Source organism: Pinus tabuliformis, chromosome J, assembly GCF_031772625.1.
Source record: "Pinus tabuliformis cultivar Carrire ecotype Pingquan chromosome J, CPIR1, whole genome shotgun sequence".
NCBI classification, from domain to species: domain Eukaryota; kingdom Viridiplantae; phylum Streptophyta; class Pinopsida; order Pinales; family Pinaceae; genus Pinus; species Pinus tabuliformis.
Genome location: NC_142295.1, coordinates 1,072,544,054 through 1,072,562,864, shown reverse-complemented (window position 1 = coordinate 1,072,562,864; position 18,811 = coordinate 1,072,544,054). Strand labels below are relative to the sequence as shown.

General features: G+C 35.0%; 1 pseudogene; it reads left to right on the top strand.

Moving 5' to 3' along the window:
* The window catches only part of LOC149230657 (26S proteasome non-ATPase regulatory subunit 1 homolog A-like), a 33,919-nt pseudogene extending 19,114 nt beyond the window's left edge, over nt 1-14,805 (top strand).
* Nucleotides 14,806-18,811: the final 4,006 nt, after the last annotated feature.

Sequence of the window (18,811 nt, the reverse complement as noted above, 5' to 3'; positions counted from 1 at the left end):
ATAGGACATCACAAGGGAAAACTATGACTCTTCTCTCATCCCAAGGACAAAATGATACTCATGATACCCACTCAACCAACCATCCCAATCACCAACGCTCTTTTCTCCTCAGTCACACACTACCCTCATATAATTCAAGGTTAACTTGCCCTACAGTCAAAAGAGGAAGGAAGTTGGTATTCTCTATGAAAGAATGGAAAAATATCCCGATAGTTAGAACATATATATGTAGAAAAGGAAGAAATGTTGGACACAGATTGTCATTGATGTCAATATGGAAATATTCAATAGGATGATACAGAGCCATCAGAGGAGCAGACGGAGCCAAGAGGAGCAAGAGGAGACACATAGGAGCAGACCAAGCCATGTTGGGAATTTTTCTGACCGTACCCAGCTTTGACTTTGATCCGACGACGAACAGTCTTCATATTAATCCAACGATCATCGCTCGCCCAAACAGAACGAATGTTACGTCCCGATAGAAAGTGGTTTTGTGAAAAGTACAGTTGACACGTGGCAAAATTTTATTGCATCGGGTGAGATTTACGGAATACCACTTTCACAGCAAAAGCGGTTCGATGAGCTTGGTGGTTTTCTTCAGCTATTTTTGAAAGAAAAAAATGCGCAGGTGAAATTAATATTTCAACAAGCCAGAGGAGCCACACTGGAGCAAGAGGAGCTACAAGAGGAGCCATCAGAGGAGAAAATGCAGTAAAAAAAGCCATATATGCCTATCGGGAGCCTATCGGGAGCTATCGGGAGCATACACAGCCATCGGGCACAGAACTCACATAGATATATCCAGTTATGTTATCGGGCCTGTAAAACCCATGTATGCATGCTTTATCATTATCGGCGGTTAAAAACCATATAAATATGCATATAATGCAAACAGAGGTGGAAGTCTTGGTTATATATGCAAATACACCATCAGCAACAATAACTATGCATATATATATATATATATATATATATATATATATCTATATATCTATATATATATATATATATATATATATATATATATATATATATATATATATATATATATATATATATATATAACACTATCGGAGGCGCAAATGTACATAAGCTTTAACACTATCGGCGGATTTGAAACCTTATTCATGGAAGTGTTGAAGCTATATCGGGTCCGGCACACAATGTTGCATCGGAACTTCGAGAGCGGCGATACAGTGTCAAGTGGGTCATTGCGATTGCCGATAGCGATATCGCATCGGACCTCCGCCAAGGGCAGTCCCCGATTGCGATAAGCATGCGGACCCGACGGGCATATAAAACATGGTCCAATGCAATATTGCATCCGCAAGTGGATCGGCCCATCGGCCATCGACCATTGGCGACTGCCGATTGCGATTACAAGGCGGACCCGATACAGGTTTAAATGCGGGTGAATTAAAATTTGAAGTCCGCCTTTAGCGCTTTTTCGCCTGTTTTTTCATATATTTCCTATGTAACTCAAAAATGTCGTGCGCTGGGTTCTGAGGCAAAAATACTGTAAGGAACAATCCCGATAGTGCGGGAGACCAAATCATGGTGATTATGATTGGGATAAGATGTGGCTGTCTATTAAATGAAGCGACTCCAATGTATGCCTGTGATCATGAGCAAAACAAGAGTGTTGTTACAATTTTGATATATGTATCCTGTGAATATTGAAACGGTTGGATAGAATGAGGGAACTGAAGTCTGGGAAGCCGAAGAAGCAAGCAAGAGAGGAGGTAACTGACAGGGCAAGCAAGCGTTGAGGAAGCCGAAGAGCCTGCGGAGAAAGGAAGCCAAAGAGCCAATGAGAAAGAGGAAATGAATGGACAGAGGCATGGAATGTATAAAGGCAGCAAAAACAGAGAACTGATGTGGTTATTGGTGTATGGTATAACCTGAGTATGAGATAGTGGAAGCAGTAGAGGCAAAGGGGGCAGTAGAAGCAGCGGACGCTGAAAAGAGTGCAACAACACACCAGTGTATACAAAAGTTGGGTTGGAGCCCAAGAGGTTGGAGCCTCAGAATTGAACAGGATTGAAGTCCTTGGGAATTGGTGCTCCTATGTCCAAGATCGTTGTCTTGGCAAAATAGAGTTGGTGCTCTGGAGGTTGGAGTCTCACTGAAGTCCAAGTTGGAGCTTGGAAACTACTCACAGTCAGAGATACTTATATTTTATTTATTTCATTGCACTGTCTTGCGTTTTAATAAAAACATTTATTCCAGCTGTTGATTTCTGTGTTTAGTATACACATATACATATCTATATATGATTTTGGCAATCACTGGAATGAAAAATAATTAATACTGATTCACCCCCCCCCAGTATTCCTAACAAGAAATATAGTGAACCACTGGTGCAACTTCTCTATTATTATTTAAACATCTAGGTTGCAAGTGTTTTAGTAATTCCATAGAATATATACACTTTTCCCATATGCTACACAATGTTCTCAAATCTAATGTAATATTTAAAAGGTTTCATTAGTGTGGCAACATATCTCAATTTGCGTATCAATTTGGATGTAACTTTGTATGATACCATTCCAAAGGTGATTAAGGAGGTTGGTTTATGTCTTTTTAGTTAGACCTATCTAAAACTGACTGAAAGGAGGTTGGAATTGCATATTCTCTAGCTAGAAAGGAAAAACCTAATGCAAAGCTACTGAGGCGTTGAGGATGAGTCTGAATGAAATTTTTGTAGGGTTGAGGTTATTATCTCACTTTCACTCGACATTTGTTATTGTCAATTTTATTGTTGGTAGAGACAGAGGGAAACAATCTTTCAATACAGATGATGTTATTTTAACTCCTACAAATAAACCCACTATCCACCTCAGAATGAGTATCAACATCATTTTTATAGGGCTAAGGCTATTGGTGTTGTCTAATTATTAGATGTTTTGGAGTTTTTGGCTGGAATCTGTTAAAAGAAAATTTGGTCAATGTTTTATTTGTGTTGTTTAAACTGAGGTTTTTTACTGCATACTTTGCTCTGCGTGAAGTGCTACCATTTTGGTCCAGAACCTGCGTGAGAAGGGAGGCCACTGCTCTGTCCAGCTTGCTATCAATACTGTCCATCTGAGCAGAGTGTGAAGAGGAAGTCTGCGTGGTTGAAGAAGCTGCTGCCAAATCTGGGCGTGAAGAACCTGTGTGGAAAATCTGGGAGGGAGGCGAGAGTCCGTGATTTGAAGGTTTCAGAGGTCTGCAGCTCGAATCCCTTCTGTGCCATTCTGCTTTGGTGGACAAGCCAAGGAGGAGGCCTTTGGCGTTTTTGATCTGAGTTGCGGTGCGGGAGCAGGGAAATTTTTTGGTCTTTAGGTTTTTCACTGCGCGGGGGCGAGGAGGCTGCCCTAGCTGCCTCTGCCCCCGGTCTCGCCTCTGCTTTGGTTGGGACCAGATGGGTTCCTTTGTTGCGGCAGATGGTGCTATTTTGGATGCTCGTTGGCTTATCCACTGTTGTTATTTGGAGCGTTGAGGGAATAGGGGTGTGGAGGTGACTGTCTCTACATTGTTTTGTACCGCTACAACATGACTGGGTTCGTTGGGGTTTCTGAAGGTTGTTGATGTAGTATGGGGCAGTTTTGTTTCTACCTTTGGTTTCTTCTGATTCAGGAGGAGAGTTTTGAGGGGGGCGGGGGAGGAGTGGCTACCTTGGCTTCTCTCTTCCTCATTTCGTGCCTCTCCCACTTGTTTGGGCTGCCAGATCTAGAGTTGACTATTCTCGTTTTCCCTTCTCAGGAGCTTTTATCTGCTTATGGTGGTTCGATGTCGGGTCCTGGTGTTGCACCTCTGCTCTTATTTGTTGTTTTTTGTAATGGGTATGGGTATCCTCTACAGGTCTGTTTCCGGGGCTCAATATTGGCCTTTTGGGGTTTATTTTGGGCACTGTTTCTGCAGATTTGCTGGGGTTTTCATACCCATTTGTTCGCTGCCCTATCTGAGGGCTTTTTTAGAATACTTCATATGGAGTATTGTTTTATAAGTGGCTCTACCCACACTTCTACATATGCTATAAGCATCTACAACATGTAATTTCGTGATTAATGAAAATTATGAATTTTCTCCACGGATATATATATATATATATATATATATATATATCTATATATATATATATATATATATATATATATATATATATATATATATATATCTATATATATATCTATATATATATATATATATATATATATATATATCACCCTGAAAAACCACTGGGACACTTGGATTGTGGAGAGTCACTACTCAAACTTGTGATTCCAACAAATCCTTCTCGATTTTGGAAAAATTAGACTAGAAAATCAACTAGAAAAACCTCCAAAACTTCAAACAAATAGACTTACATTTCTAGGAACATGCACTTATTTATCTTGTCAGAAGACAAGAATGTTTCTTTTTTACAATCCTCTATTTTGCAGACATCCAAAAATAAAATGCAGAGCAACTGCAATCACTTTTCTCAAGAAAGGGACTCTGTATAGTTATTATTTTGCTAACTTGTATATGGGAGAGATAAAAAATAAATGCTAATGACTACACAACATTATTCCTTATACCATCCAATGTACGTACTATTATTGTGAATTTTGGATTTTTTTTAATTGTGTATAATTAAATTGTAGTATCACTTGAATCATATAATTTTGTATGTTACATTACTTAACGTCCCATGGCCCAACATGTGGATTTTTAACAATATTTTTAACTTTATTTCTATTTTGTGTGAGAGGTCTCTGTCAATTATTTTTCCATTTTTTGATGTGAGCACATTTAGTGTGATCAAATAAATGTGCAGAGATTTAGTTATACAATATGGTTGTAGTTGTTGGCATACATCTATTGGTGCATGCAGTTTCTAGTCATCAACCTTATATTTGACTTAGTCCTTAGATTAACTTTTTATATAGTCGATCTAATAAGAAAAAATAATTAAAAATTTCATTGAAAGATTGTGAGGATTTGTTGAACATGGATTTTCATATTGCACTGATTACTACAATTATATAGTAAGTGTTAAGCTAGAAATGCAAAAAAAATTATTGGTTGAAAATACCACACACTTTTCATAAAAAAATCAATAAACTTTACATCAAAATTAACAAATCCAATATAGTGGAATCACCAGCTTACATAGGTTAGGAGCTCTAACATATCTGCTTTGGCTCCATACATCAGAGAATCTATATCCCTTCTAAGCATGCCAATCCTAGCCCAAACCCAGAGAGCCAATTTTGATTGGAATGTAAAATTTTCGCACAAGATGATCAGATATTGCACCTCATGAAATGTTACATGACAGTGACATCTTCACAAGAAAAACAACTCTGACATTCTGATCACATATCACATGTACCTGCCAGCCTCCAAGACCATTAGCTAGCCTCCAAACAGAACTCCATTCTAGTAGAGGGGAGAAACTAAGAGAATGTTATAATCGATAGCTACTCAAGACCTGAATGTTCAGACATTTGAACCATTCGTCAACACATACTTGACTATTTCATGCTTCCACAAACTGAACCATCTTAATCAGTAAAACTGAAGTGATCTCATATCCTTGATTGTAATTTTTTTATGAAAAGTCAACCACCTCAATATTCCCTGCATCCACCTGGCTTCAGAACCACTGATCTTCCATTTCACAGTTCAACAAGGCCTCCCATAAGACCATAACCAGCCCCTTCCAAATGAGCCCATGAACATCCAATGTCAGCTTAAACTAACAGTTTCTAGAATTATCTGACATATTGTAGTAAAGGATAGGTGTTCAATAGGTTTAAGATTATGATACTGATTTTTTCTTACTCGGATAGCCATTACACTTTGTTCATATCCCAGAATTCATGCCACATATGAAATCCTTTTTTCATTAGGTGTTTGTTGGTAAAAGAGGGAAGTTACCCAAGTTGTCCTCAATCACTGGAGAAACTCTATATTGCTGACAATAGTCCAGAGAATCCCAATGCAACTGCTTAGATACCAACTTCCAAGCTTGTGGCCTGCCACATTCTACTATGAAAACTGGATCCAAATAATTTAAAGGTTTCAACTGGGCTAACTATATCACAAAGTATGGAAGGATCAAAGATGAAATGGGCATGCATAGGATTTTGAAGAAAATTTCATACTAATAATTGCCAAGGCATTTAGCTATTTTAGCTACTAAGATAGTTCCTTGGGAATCAAGCCAAGCCTGTTTACCTTCTTTTGAAAATTACAGAATGTCCAAGAAATCAAAGGCAAACTGCATTTCTTGATATCAACTTGGTAATGACAAGTAAACAGTAATAGAATTTTGAATGAGGGGTTTGATAACATATATAAGAAATCTAAAGGAAGATGATATGCCCTCTGCTACATACATTAAATCCTAGAAATGACACTGATAGTTGAAACCTAAGTTATTTTGAATCCCTTCTGCCCTTGTCTGGTCCATGAAATGTTTCCAATTTCTTGAGCTCTATATTGGCTTCCACTGATGAAGGGGATCAGTAAGTTTCTTTGTTCATGGTTGTTGGATTTATCATTTTCTTGTTCTATCTAAGGGAAGCCAAATATCTGATATTTTGGAGTGGTCCTTATTTCTTGGGATCGAAAGGTCTATATCTGAATCATTGGTTTTTGGACTTCAATTTAGAAGAGGACATCCCTAAGATAGTTCCAATGTGGGTTCACGTTTTGCACTTGTCATTCACTTTTTGGATGTCTTGATCTACTAGCTTATATGAAACAACATTGGGAAATTCTTGTATAGAGTAGTCCCAAAGACTTGTTAATAACTGGCGAAAGGTATGCCTAAAGCCATTCAATTGAACTCAAACCATCGATTTCACCTTCGTAGCCTAGGTTAGAAACAAATCCTTTTCAAATGCAACATTTTTCATGACAATGATCATTTTGAAAGAGACTATAAGAAAGGCTAGTGACCTAGACTCAGTCAAAAGAGAAATTGATGCGAACAATGACTAGGAGGAAATGTCGACAACCTTTATTGTAATCCACTCAAACCAAATTATTAGTTTTGTGCTCAGTCTACAACAATTTCAAGGTATTAGGTGAGCAGTAATAAGGAGAAGAAGCAAAATTTGAGTCTTTGGTGGTCCATGAGGAAAATTAAAGGATCTGGAGGGGACAAAGAAGATTTAAGTTGAATAGGCTTTGAATTATTATGCCAAGCCACCAAGGGAGGATCCTCCAATTTAGGGTGTTGAGAGGGCTTCTTCACATGCAAGAGTAGTTAAATAGACCACTAGTTCCCTGCCTATCATGACAGGACGAAAAAAAAGAAAATAATCACACAAAAAAGAAGTTGATTGGAATAAAACATTGGTTTCCTAGTGTTTGCTTACAAAGTTCGACTATTCTTTATTAGGCTCTATGTATTAGGTATTTTTTGTCAATGTATATTTCTATGTAATCAATTTCTTAGATAATACTCATGTGGTACCGGTCATGACAGTGAAAAACGTTGATGTAAAAAAAAATTGTCCTTCTCCCTGTTTTGGCTTGGGGAAGGGGAAAGATAGGATTTTGTCAGCTCAACGTAGCTCTCTTGTCTCAGGTTATATAGGAATGGTTGTAGCCCCCAATCTTTTCTAGTTCAAACACAACTGCTAGTACTAACAAATTTCTTTTGAATATAATTCAAATTGGAGCACAATATGTATGGTGCGAGAAAGTAGCTATTGGGTTTCTCTTGTGATAATGGAAACATATTATTCACTTATATTTGGGTCCTACTATTGTAATATTGTTGCTCGAATGCTTTCATACTGCATTAATGTTTCTCATGGATTTGTTGGTAGAAGAGAGTGTCAACATGAAATAAATATATCTAATAGTTTTGTGCATCTACGAAGAAATTATATGTTTTCTTAGTTGACTGTTAAACCTTCTAGTGTTTTTCACTAATCTATAATCATTTGCATGGGACTTTACTAGCAATTAGGAATTTAGGACACATACTTTTACTACCATTGATGAATACTCCATATATTGGTTAAGATTGTAAGAGGCAGTCTTATTGTACTGTACTGTTTTCTTCCTATATTATTGTTTCTCAAATATTAAGAAAATTACTAAGAGAGAATTACAAGTGTCTTTAAACATTTCATGTATCTATTTTTTAAGAAATGAATTTTTGGCATTTTTTGTTGTTGGAAGTTATCTTATTTTCATGGATTTCCTACGGTATTTAGCAAATAAACTCTATTTATAAAAATAGGTAAAGGTGTACCTGGAAATGAATATGCTTAGTCAATTATGGCATTTTATGCATTGGGAAGTTTCCATGACATTTGCATGGTTTTCCTATGGTAATTAGCAGATGAACTTTATTCATAAAAACATGGAAAGGTGGTACGTTCAAAAATCTATGGAAAAATTTTAAAACTGTGGTTTTATATTGGTAAATTACAACCCATGTTCAGAAAGAATCAACATGCTTGGAATTTCTTTTATAATTTCACTCTTAGCACCGCAAATTCACTTTCTTTGTAGTAAATGTCATGCTTTTCTTTTGGTATTCATCATCTTTTGGGACTCATATATGTTAAGCCAATTTAATGTTCTAATTGCACCTAACTATCTAAAGTCTGATAACCACATTATAGGACATGCAACATGTTATTTGACTTATAAAACCTACGTTGGTTTTGTAGATTCTTGCACTCCTTGTTAAAATATATCAAAAACTACCCTCACCTTATTATTTAAGCATTTGTCACTGCCTCATGTTTCTGAAGGAGTCTAGAACTGTTGCAAGTATATTGGAGAAACTCCTAAGAGGGGACAAGGTAATTTTTTAGGAAATCTTGATAGTGGTTGCATGTTTCTCTGTTTAAGGAAATTTTGATAATGGATGAACTTAAGCTGATATTGGGTTGCATTTTCACTGTTTAGAATTGAAACCAATATTTTTGCTCCCTTTTTTGTAGGATAATGCCTTGTTGGCCTTTCAGATAGAATTTGATTTTCTTGAAAATGAGGATCAGACTTTCCTAATAAATGTTAGAAACCAACTTCCTGAGCTCAAGTAGAAAAGCACAAGAAGTGTAGATGTTAGACAATCTTTAGTTGTTCAGGTGATGTTTCTAATAATGGAAACAATGCTTTGGCTTAAACATCTATTGCAATGGATACCTCTGATGGTGTACAAATGAAAGATGGTGCCGCTGTTCCCAATGGATCTAATAATGAATTGGATATAATAGAAGGCATTTATGAAGAAAGATTAGCAAAGATTAAAGGAATTTTGTCTGGTGAAATGGCTATACTTCTGATATTGCAATTTTTGTATAGTCACAATAGGTCCGAAGTCTCATCTTGTGCAATGTTTTTGAATGTCATTTTTTTTTGCAATTTGATTTAGTATTCCCTAATATGCATTTATGACTTTTGTGTGCTTTAACTTGTAGTTGGATTTTTTAATGAAACTAGTATGCAACCATGTTAAAATAATGAGAATATAATATTGTTCTAAGTTCTATCAATGAATGTTGTGAGTATATTATATTGGGACTTTGTCCAAAGGAATCATTACAGAGATAGTTGGGCACATAGTGGGGAGCTTAAGCATCGAATTCAAATGGTCACAGTTCTTCTATTGTTTTTCTCTTAAGAGTGACAAAGATTTATATTAATACTGGAACTGGAGATTACATATATAAGTTGAGGGAAACACGAAGCACCCTTTACTTGGACATGAAAAATACAACCATTAAACTGTAAAAATGAGAAACAGGAGTAGAACTCTATAGCCAAATATCCATGCTTCCCTTTTCCTTTAAGCTTCTAAAATGAATGAAAGCTAATCAACCTAACAACTGATAATTTAGAAGTTACAACTATTGGAAATACTGGGATTGCATACATATACAAATGGTAACAAGATATGTACTGTAAATCATTTGGCTTGGTTGTGGTACTAAGGAATTTTTGGAGTTGATACATTGATGTCAGTATGGTGCAAATGGATCTCTAGTCCCCCCATTGGTGTTAGCGATGACCTCATTTTCCATCCCACTAGCCTCTTTGATATGCTTCCACTGTTTCTTATCACTTTTCCAATCTCAGCGTTTGAAAAGCATTTGTCTTGGCCATGGTGCTAGGGAATACTTGGGACTAAGATGTTGAAATATTTGTCAGGAAAATGGATATCTAGTTCTCCCACCGGGACAATGGCCTCATTTTCCTTCACATGAACCTTTTTGTCATTCTTCTTATTGGATGTTTAACTTAGTGTTTGAAAATTTCTCCATGGTGAATTTGCACATCTATATTATCATGTTGATCTTGTGATTTTGGATAGAATGAGATACTTAAATGGCTTCCACAATCAATTTGAGTATTGTATGAAAATTATTGCTTGCTTGTGTAATCAATTGACAATTAAAGCCCTGTCATGGCTGCCAGAGGTTCTTCCATATTACTTGATTGAATACTTGCATTTCATGCAACTTTACACTTGGACTCTTCTGTGTCATAAATTACTCAAGATTCAGAAGGGATGGAATTCCTTCTAGATGCTCCATCAAACATTGATATATTCTTGTCTTGATATTTAAACCACCCAAAGATACCACTTATGTGTGGATCTGAGGGCATTATTTTACCTATTTCAGAATTTAAATTTTCTCATATTTGTGTTTCTCATCACATGTCTGATATCAATACTTGAAAATTTTTACAAGGTAAATTGACACCTTTTTATTATCCTATTGATTCTATGATTTTGGGAAAAGTGGTGTATTTTAATGGCATCCACAATCAATCATAAATCCCCAAGATTGGTTTTAAGAGGCCCCTTGACTTCTCCAGTGGATGAACTTCTCCCTAGAGCACCTTTCCCACTTCAGGTACTCTCTAGATGTGCCAAGCCATCCCTTGTCGACTAGAGAAGAACTAAATTGGGCCATTAGAGAGGAAGTCTACAAATTTTACATCCAAATTACTTGGACCTCACCTTTGGAAATTAGATATCTCTTGGAATTAGAAATTCAATGTAAATAAAAACATTTATCATCATCCTATAAGGTTTCTCGGATCACAACCCTATATGAAGCAACAATGGAAAGAGTACAATGTTTCAGTTCAGAACAACCCAGACTTCTTGGCAATTCAAGGAGAAAAGATACCAAATCAAAGGGTTAAGTTTCAATCCATTTTAAGGAAACTCATCTGCCAATAGCCAAATCTGAAAATACCCTTTCACAACAGTAATAATGGAATCATGGAAAAAGTAAAATAAGCAGCTTATACTCTTCACTTAGATGTCAAATAACTTCACAATTATGCTTTTACTTGTGTCAAATCAACAACAAATATATGGTTGTAAATAATAATGCATAAAGAACATATGTAACTAAATAAATTTTGGAAATTGCATAAGTTTTTGGACAACTGCAAACTTAATTAACGTGCTCAAAATGAATCACATGTACACATCATGGATTTATCTCAAGTTTGGTACAAATCCCCTCCCCGTGCTCCAAACCCTAGCTAGGGTGAATCGATAAAACCATAGCAACCAAGAAGATCCAATATGAAAGCATCACTCTAACACATCCTCCAGATCAAGAGGTCCTCTCTTCATTTTCTTCTTCGCAATTCCACCCTAGAGTTTGATCGGAAAACCCTTATCTCTGATCTTCAAGGGATAAAACTTAACCCTAGACCTGTAGGATGCTCCTTGTGTGCAATGTGCACCAATGTGAATGAGCATATTTTAATGGGAAAACTCTCCTTCCTCTATTTATATGAGAGATAAGAGAGGCCAACAATTCAATGTGGGACTTAGCCCTTACAAGCACTTGTAGGCCAACACAAGAGAGATGATATGCTCTTTAAGTACTCGTGTCATGTTTGGAACTTCATCTTCTAGATTAAAGTGAACAACTATTTAATAACAAGCACATTTACTTAAAGCCCCCCTCAAAATATTTTATCCTTGTTGGCCTTGGTGAATCAATTTTCTTTTGTAAATCATATAATATAATTTAATGTTTTTTTTAAGGGTAGTTCACAAACGCTAGGTGGCCGCTACACCCACGGGAAAAATCCATGTAGATCAACCCGAAGGGATCTACCTTCCGACCAAACAAGAATGGCCTAACCCCAAGGGCATTGAGGAGATTTGACCCCATGACCTCCCAACTGGCGAGGTACTTAGCAACAGGAACTCGACCAATTGAGCTAACCCTTGGGGCTACAATATAATTTAATATAATTTAATGTTGTTTAAATACATTTGGTATTGGCAATTCTCTAATTAGTTTTGTAATTTTCTTTTTCCAAGGGATGGGATAATGATGGATAGGTTTCTATTTTTACTACTACATGGATTTTTTTATTTTTTTAAATTTAAATTTAAAATTGAAAGTTTAGATATGTCAATGTTACTACTTCTAAATACAAGAGATTTTTCTAAACTAAATCAATATTTGTTATGTGCAGGTCAGATCTCCTCATACTGTAAACCATAAAATAATATATTGAAATGCACAATAGTGTATGCCACAATGCGACCATTTATGACAATGCGTTGATGCATGCTGGAACAATTGCAAACACTTTCCCCAGGGAAAACTTGGTCATTCAACTGTGCTTTTATATTTACAATAAGTTTGTGTTCACATTTAAATTTTTCTTACAGAATTTTGTTTTAATATTACAATATTTTATGGTTTTGATCTACTGTGTTACTAGGATGGCTGAGCAGAGCCAAAAACTGGGAAAATTTTAGTGCTACAGCTAGCTTGGGAGTCATTCATAGGGGTCATCTTCAACAAGGATGTTCTTTGATGGCTCCTTATATTCCTTAGAATTGTGCTAGTGGAGGTGGAAGTCCCTTTTTTTAGGGTGAAGCCCTATATGCCTTGGGACTTATATAGGCAAATCATGGAGAAGGGATCAAACAGTTTCTTTGTGAAATCTTACACAATGCAAATCTTGAAGTATATCATTCCTTTGCAAATATGTAGTATTTTATAATAAAAAAGTTGATTCAACCTATTTTTCCAGCATGTTTTTCTCTGAAGGGAGTCGTTACAGATGTGTGCCATAATTTCTATGGTAATTCAATGTGGTGCATGCTTGGGTTTGGGATTGGCAGCTTTATCAACTGTCGATGAAGAAATTTATGAGGATATAAAGAATATCCTCTATTTAGATAGTACAATTGTTGGGGAAGATGTAGGTATTAGCACAGGTCTCCTTATGGTTGGGACTACAAGTGAAAAAGCTAGTGAAATTCTTGCATATGCACATGACACAACATGAGAAGATTATCAGGTATTAATTGTTTTTTATGTAACAAAGAACTCTACTTTCAAATAAGTATTTTACATGAAGCTATTAAATTTTCCTATTTTGCCTCAGTCTACCTAGAAGATATGATTCTAATTTAGAAATGACATGCAGGGGTTCTGCACATGGAATAGCCCTTACTCACTATGGAAGAGAAGAGGAGGCAAATACACTTATTGAACAAATAGCATGGGATCAAGATCCTATTTTGCAATATGTTGGAATGTATTCAATCATCCTGGCATATTGTGGAACAACCAATAACAAGGCTATCTGACACCTTCTCCACTTTGTTGTCTCAGATGTCAGTGATGATGTGAGAAAAACTGCAGTGTTGGCCCTTGGGTTTGTTTTATGCTCAAAACGCGAGCAGGTTAATTTTTTCTATGCATGTCGATAGAATTATCTTTTTATAGACAAAATCATAAGTGGAATGTTTTGCATAAATATGTCAGAAACATTACTACTATTTCTATTTTCCTATTTTGATTTGACAATTTTCCTTGCATTTTCACAGACACCACAGGTTAGGACGTTACTTTCCAAGTCTTACAATCCACATGTTAGATATGGAGAACCTATAACAATGGGTTTTTCTTGTGATGTTATAGGATTGAGTGAAGCCATTTCGCTGCTAGAGCCTTTGACATTAGATGTAGTTGATTTTGTTGAAGGAGCTTTAATAGCAATGGTTATGGTTTTTGTTCAGACCAATGAATCGTGTGAATGATGTGTAGGTAACTTCAAGTATGTTATCCCCTAGACTTTAAAATGGCATAGTAGTACTTCAAGGAAGTTCAAAGTTTAAAAGCAAATATTTCCATCACTTACCAAGTTGTTTTCAAAATGTTGGTATATACATTTATTTCAATTTTCACAAAGCTGAAATGATTTCTTGATATTGTTTCAGGTGTCAACTAGAGAAAATAATTCTCGATAAGCATGAGGATACATGAGTAAGATGGGTGCAATTTTGGCTTCTGGTATTTTAGATGTAGGTTTTAGGAATGTAACTATTAAAGTACTTTTAGTTATATGTATGATAGAATGACTATAGTTATTGGAATGGAATTCTTCACATAGTTTTGGTATTGGTATCGGCTCATCTACTTTTCGAGCTTGTCTTTTGTACCAAATTCTTTTATTGGGGTTAACTATGACTTGAATACCCCAAAGTTTGAATTTATATTTGATTCAAAACCTTCATTGTTCGCATATCCTCATCCAATGGCACCTCCAACAACCACCTCAACTACAAAGTTGCCAACCATTAATTTTTCAACATCAGCAAGGGCTGAAACAAGACGAAGAAAAGAAATAGATAAGACAAGTATACTTGAAACAATATCTGGTGATGATGGTAATACATTTGTATCTAATAATCGTGTTGTGTTCTTTGGAAAGGGCCCAAACTCTAATGATAAGGACGGTGAACCAATGCAGGTAATTAGCGTTATTATTAAGACACCTTTTGTCAAGATAAGCTTCTATTAAAAATGAATTATAAAAGTACTAATGAACATATTGGTGGAATTTATTAATTGGAGAATGGTGCTCTTTGTTTATTTGTTTCTTTGTTCACTAGTTTTCTTGTGTTTTTTGTAAATAGTAATATCCTTCTTGGCGTGGATCCAAATTTTGAGATTATTATTGATTGATAAAGGTAAAAAATGTGATTCATATTATTGTAGAACAAGGGTATTCATATTATGAAGAACCCTATTACACCTTTATCCACAATCTACCCTAATTTCTATGGAAGTTACGGTTGTTACTATCCAATGATCATGATAATTTGATCCTTGATTCTATCAAAAGAGTATCGTGCCTCATCATCAACTGGTGACTTATTGAGGACTTCAAAATTGAACTCACCTAATCTAAATTGTTGCAAAACAAGAGCGATGTTGTCTCAATGAATGTATTTTTTTTAAATGAAGTTCTGGAATCATGATTTATAGGTCGATTACTTGGAAAACTCACAAGAAACACATACAATGTATCTGATGCCAAATTTCAAGAGATGAAAGCAACATCATAGATATGAATTTTGTGGTTGTTTGAGAGAAGTGTGAAATTGTACTGATAGTCTCAAGAAAACACCTTAAATGCAATATTTTCAAGAGGTCGAATGGCAATGTCTTCAGGATCCCCATAATGTTTAGACATTAATGGAAAAATAGACACTATAAAAATGATACACTATCTAATTGCATACTACCAAGGGAACATATGACATGTAATGTCCTTAAGGTTATAGTCAATGTGTATGATTGTAATGTTATAAGGACTCACCTACAACATGGTTCACTTGGTCTAATAGACTTTGAAAAGGATAGATGGAGCCACACTATCAAAGCAAAGTTTTTTCCTTCTTCAACCATGGGCATATAAAGTTGATGCAACATTTAAGTGAGCTCACCCTTTCAAATCACCAATTTTTTTTTCCCATTTCTTAGATTCTATCAAGGAAACGATTCAAAATTTAGGACTTATGTTGAATATATCTCAAAAAAGGCAACCTTCTTGACATTACTAAGTGTATTTGGAATTTGATGCCTTGACCTAGAGAAAACGAAAGTTGTATACACTTAGGATAGATGTTAAGACATGAGTCATTATTTGAGTGCAAGGCTATGTGAGGTTTGATATTAACTTTTAAAATAAAAAAGCACAAGGCTATAATGAAGCAGTTGTAACAAGGGTTTACACAATTGCAAGGAAACTCTTTTAATAGACTCAAGTTAGGGAGACAAAGCTGAAATACTCTCTTAAAATTGAAAAAAGTCCATAGGTTAAGAGGCTTAAATTCAAGCTTTCTTGCACTAGCTAAAGATGGGAGATGGGCCTACCAAAGCTTTCTTTAGATACCTTGTATCAAAGGAAGCAATGAAATAGATCAAGGTTATTAACAACATTGAAGGGAGGGTTAATGAAGTATATATCAAAAAAGTGTTTGAAATCATTATAATATTACTTTTCAAAAACAAGTTGATATAAAAAAAAAGTGGCCATGCAAATGTCTATTGGTGTAATTCCTTGATGGTTTTCTAATGAACAACAAAGGCTATGTGATCATGGTTTAATTTTAAATGAGTTAATCACTGCATTGGAAAAATGGCCAATGATAAGTCTTGAGGGATTAATGATTACTCGTGTGACTTTTAGAAGTATACATGAGATTTTTTCAAACCTGAACCATGACAGGGGTATAACGAAGCACTTTAGTGACAATCATTTAGGAGTTCCTTCAACAAAGGTTTTATCATGTTCATTCCAACACTTGAATATTTTGAGTTAATCATGAACGGGCACTTGATAATGTTATTTGATGTCACATTTAAAATCATAGACGAAGCATTGGCACAAAGTTTGAGACATATTTTCCTAAGACCATTAGACATGGTCAAACAAGTTTCACTAATGGGCATTATATTATACTCAATGTCATTGTAATTTAACATGGAATTAAAAGGCCAGTACAATGGGTTAGAATTTATGTTCATTAATACTAACTTTGAAAAGGCACATGATATCATGTGATGGCCATTCGTTCTTTCTATGTTGAAGGCCCTGTGGTTTTTCCCTTTCTCAATTTAAAGTGACAATAACCTTTTTTATTGATGTTATTTCCTTGTCCACGACCTTGGTTATGTTAGAGGAAATTAGCTTGTTCAGGGAAGTTTGGAAAGGTTTTCACCTTTTGTTTTCTCTTTTTGTGATGCTAACAAAAGTGCTAGATAACCTTCTTTAGAGCAAGAGTTCTCAAGGAATTATCAAAGGCATACCCCTTTAACCTGGAGATTCTTAAATTATAAAAGGATTTGTTATAATACCATGGGCCGATACCATGGATCTCAATCCTTTATTTATAACTAATACTGAAAATATTTTGTAAAGATTAAATACTTACCATCCACCTGCTAATTATTGATAATTAAATTAAAATTATGAAATACCCATTCCAAAATATACACCTCTAAAAAGAGTGTATAAATGTAATTATTAATACTATTGAAAAATAATTATTATGAAACTCACTTGAATAACTTTAATGATTACCAAGGTCAGGGATACATTGAAGATAAAATTACATGATCCATTAATATTTAACATCGTAGTCTAACGAGGCATCATTGTTTCTAAAAAAGAATGGAAACTCCTGCATGATTTTGATAAAATTCGGTGGAATTTTTGAAATCCGAGTTACAATTTTCAATATTTTGGGTTCCCTAGGGGTTTTTGATGGTGTTGAATCCATTTCCATCATTAAAAAAAAGATTCAAGCAACATTGTCATATTTTTTGAAAAAATATTAATCATATTTCGAAGATTTTTTGCTCTCCAGGCAAAATTGACGCTCAATAGACAATGCCCTATTTAACACCTACATTATGTAACCAATTATTTGTTATAAGTGGTCTAAGGAACCTCCATAAGAAGGAATTGATTTAAGGTGGATCCGATGCAAGATGACCAATGCTCCAAGATGTTTTGTGTGGTATAACTTTCAATAAATTACTTATTGGCAATAATGATCCCTTCTTGTCCATTTTAGCCGATATAATATTGTTAGTGTATTGTGTATTTTTGTATTGTCTCTTGATCCTATTTTATTCTGTTCTTGAATTCTTAAGGCACCTCAATGTGGTTTGTCTTTGGAAAATTCTTTCTGCGTATTGTGAATTTATTTAATTTATTTTAAATATTGTATTCAAAATGAACAACTGATTTCTCTTTTCAAAGTGGTTTTTTTTTGGAAGTTGTTTTTTGAAATTATTGTCTCTCTATTTAATATTTCTTAATCAAAATTCAACATTTTTATTTGTAAATAATGTATTAGTCCAACCTCTAGTCTTGCAAACATATTCTATTATATAATATTTTTATTTTTGCAAGTTGTTCATTTCCATTCATGCCTTCTTATTTTTCTTTCACAAATTTGTAAATACAAAATAAATTGGAATTCTCAGCTGCCAGTTTAATATTCTAGAATCTAAACATACTCTATCTCAAAGTGTTTTGGTCTTTTTCCTTCTTCCACTTCCACCTAAAGACAAGCACCTAAGTTTGTCTTTAGTTGTTTGATTCTTAGTTCCTTGATATATTAGGTTTTCATAATGATGACTGGTGTTAATGTTAACTGATGTCAATCTTCATTGTATAATTTAGGCTCATAATTTTTTCTAGGCATTTAGTGGTAAGGTGTGACCTTATATGGTTGTGTCTCCCATATATCCATAATCCCACGTCTACATTTATATTTTCACACTTGTGAAAGCAATGAAATTCATGTGGCACTCCCAGATTTAATGTGGGGTACTCATAGTTATGATAAAACAAATGATAAGGTACAAAATATGTAGTAGCAACTTTGTAAAAGATGTATTTCTCAGGATCATTTTGGTGGTATCATTTATACTAGTAGTTAAAGAAGACACCTTTAAACATCATGAATGAACATTGCATCCCGCAAACCCATAGGAATACCATCATCTAC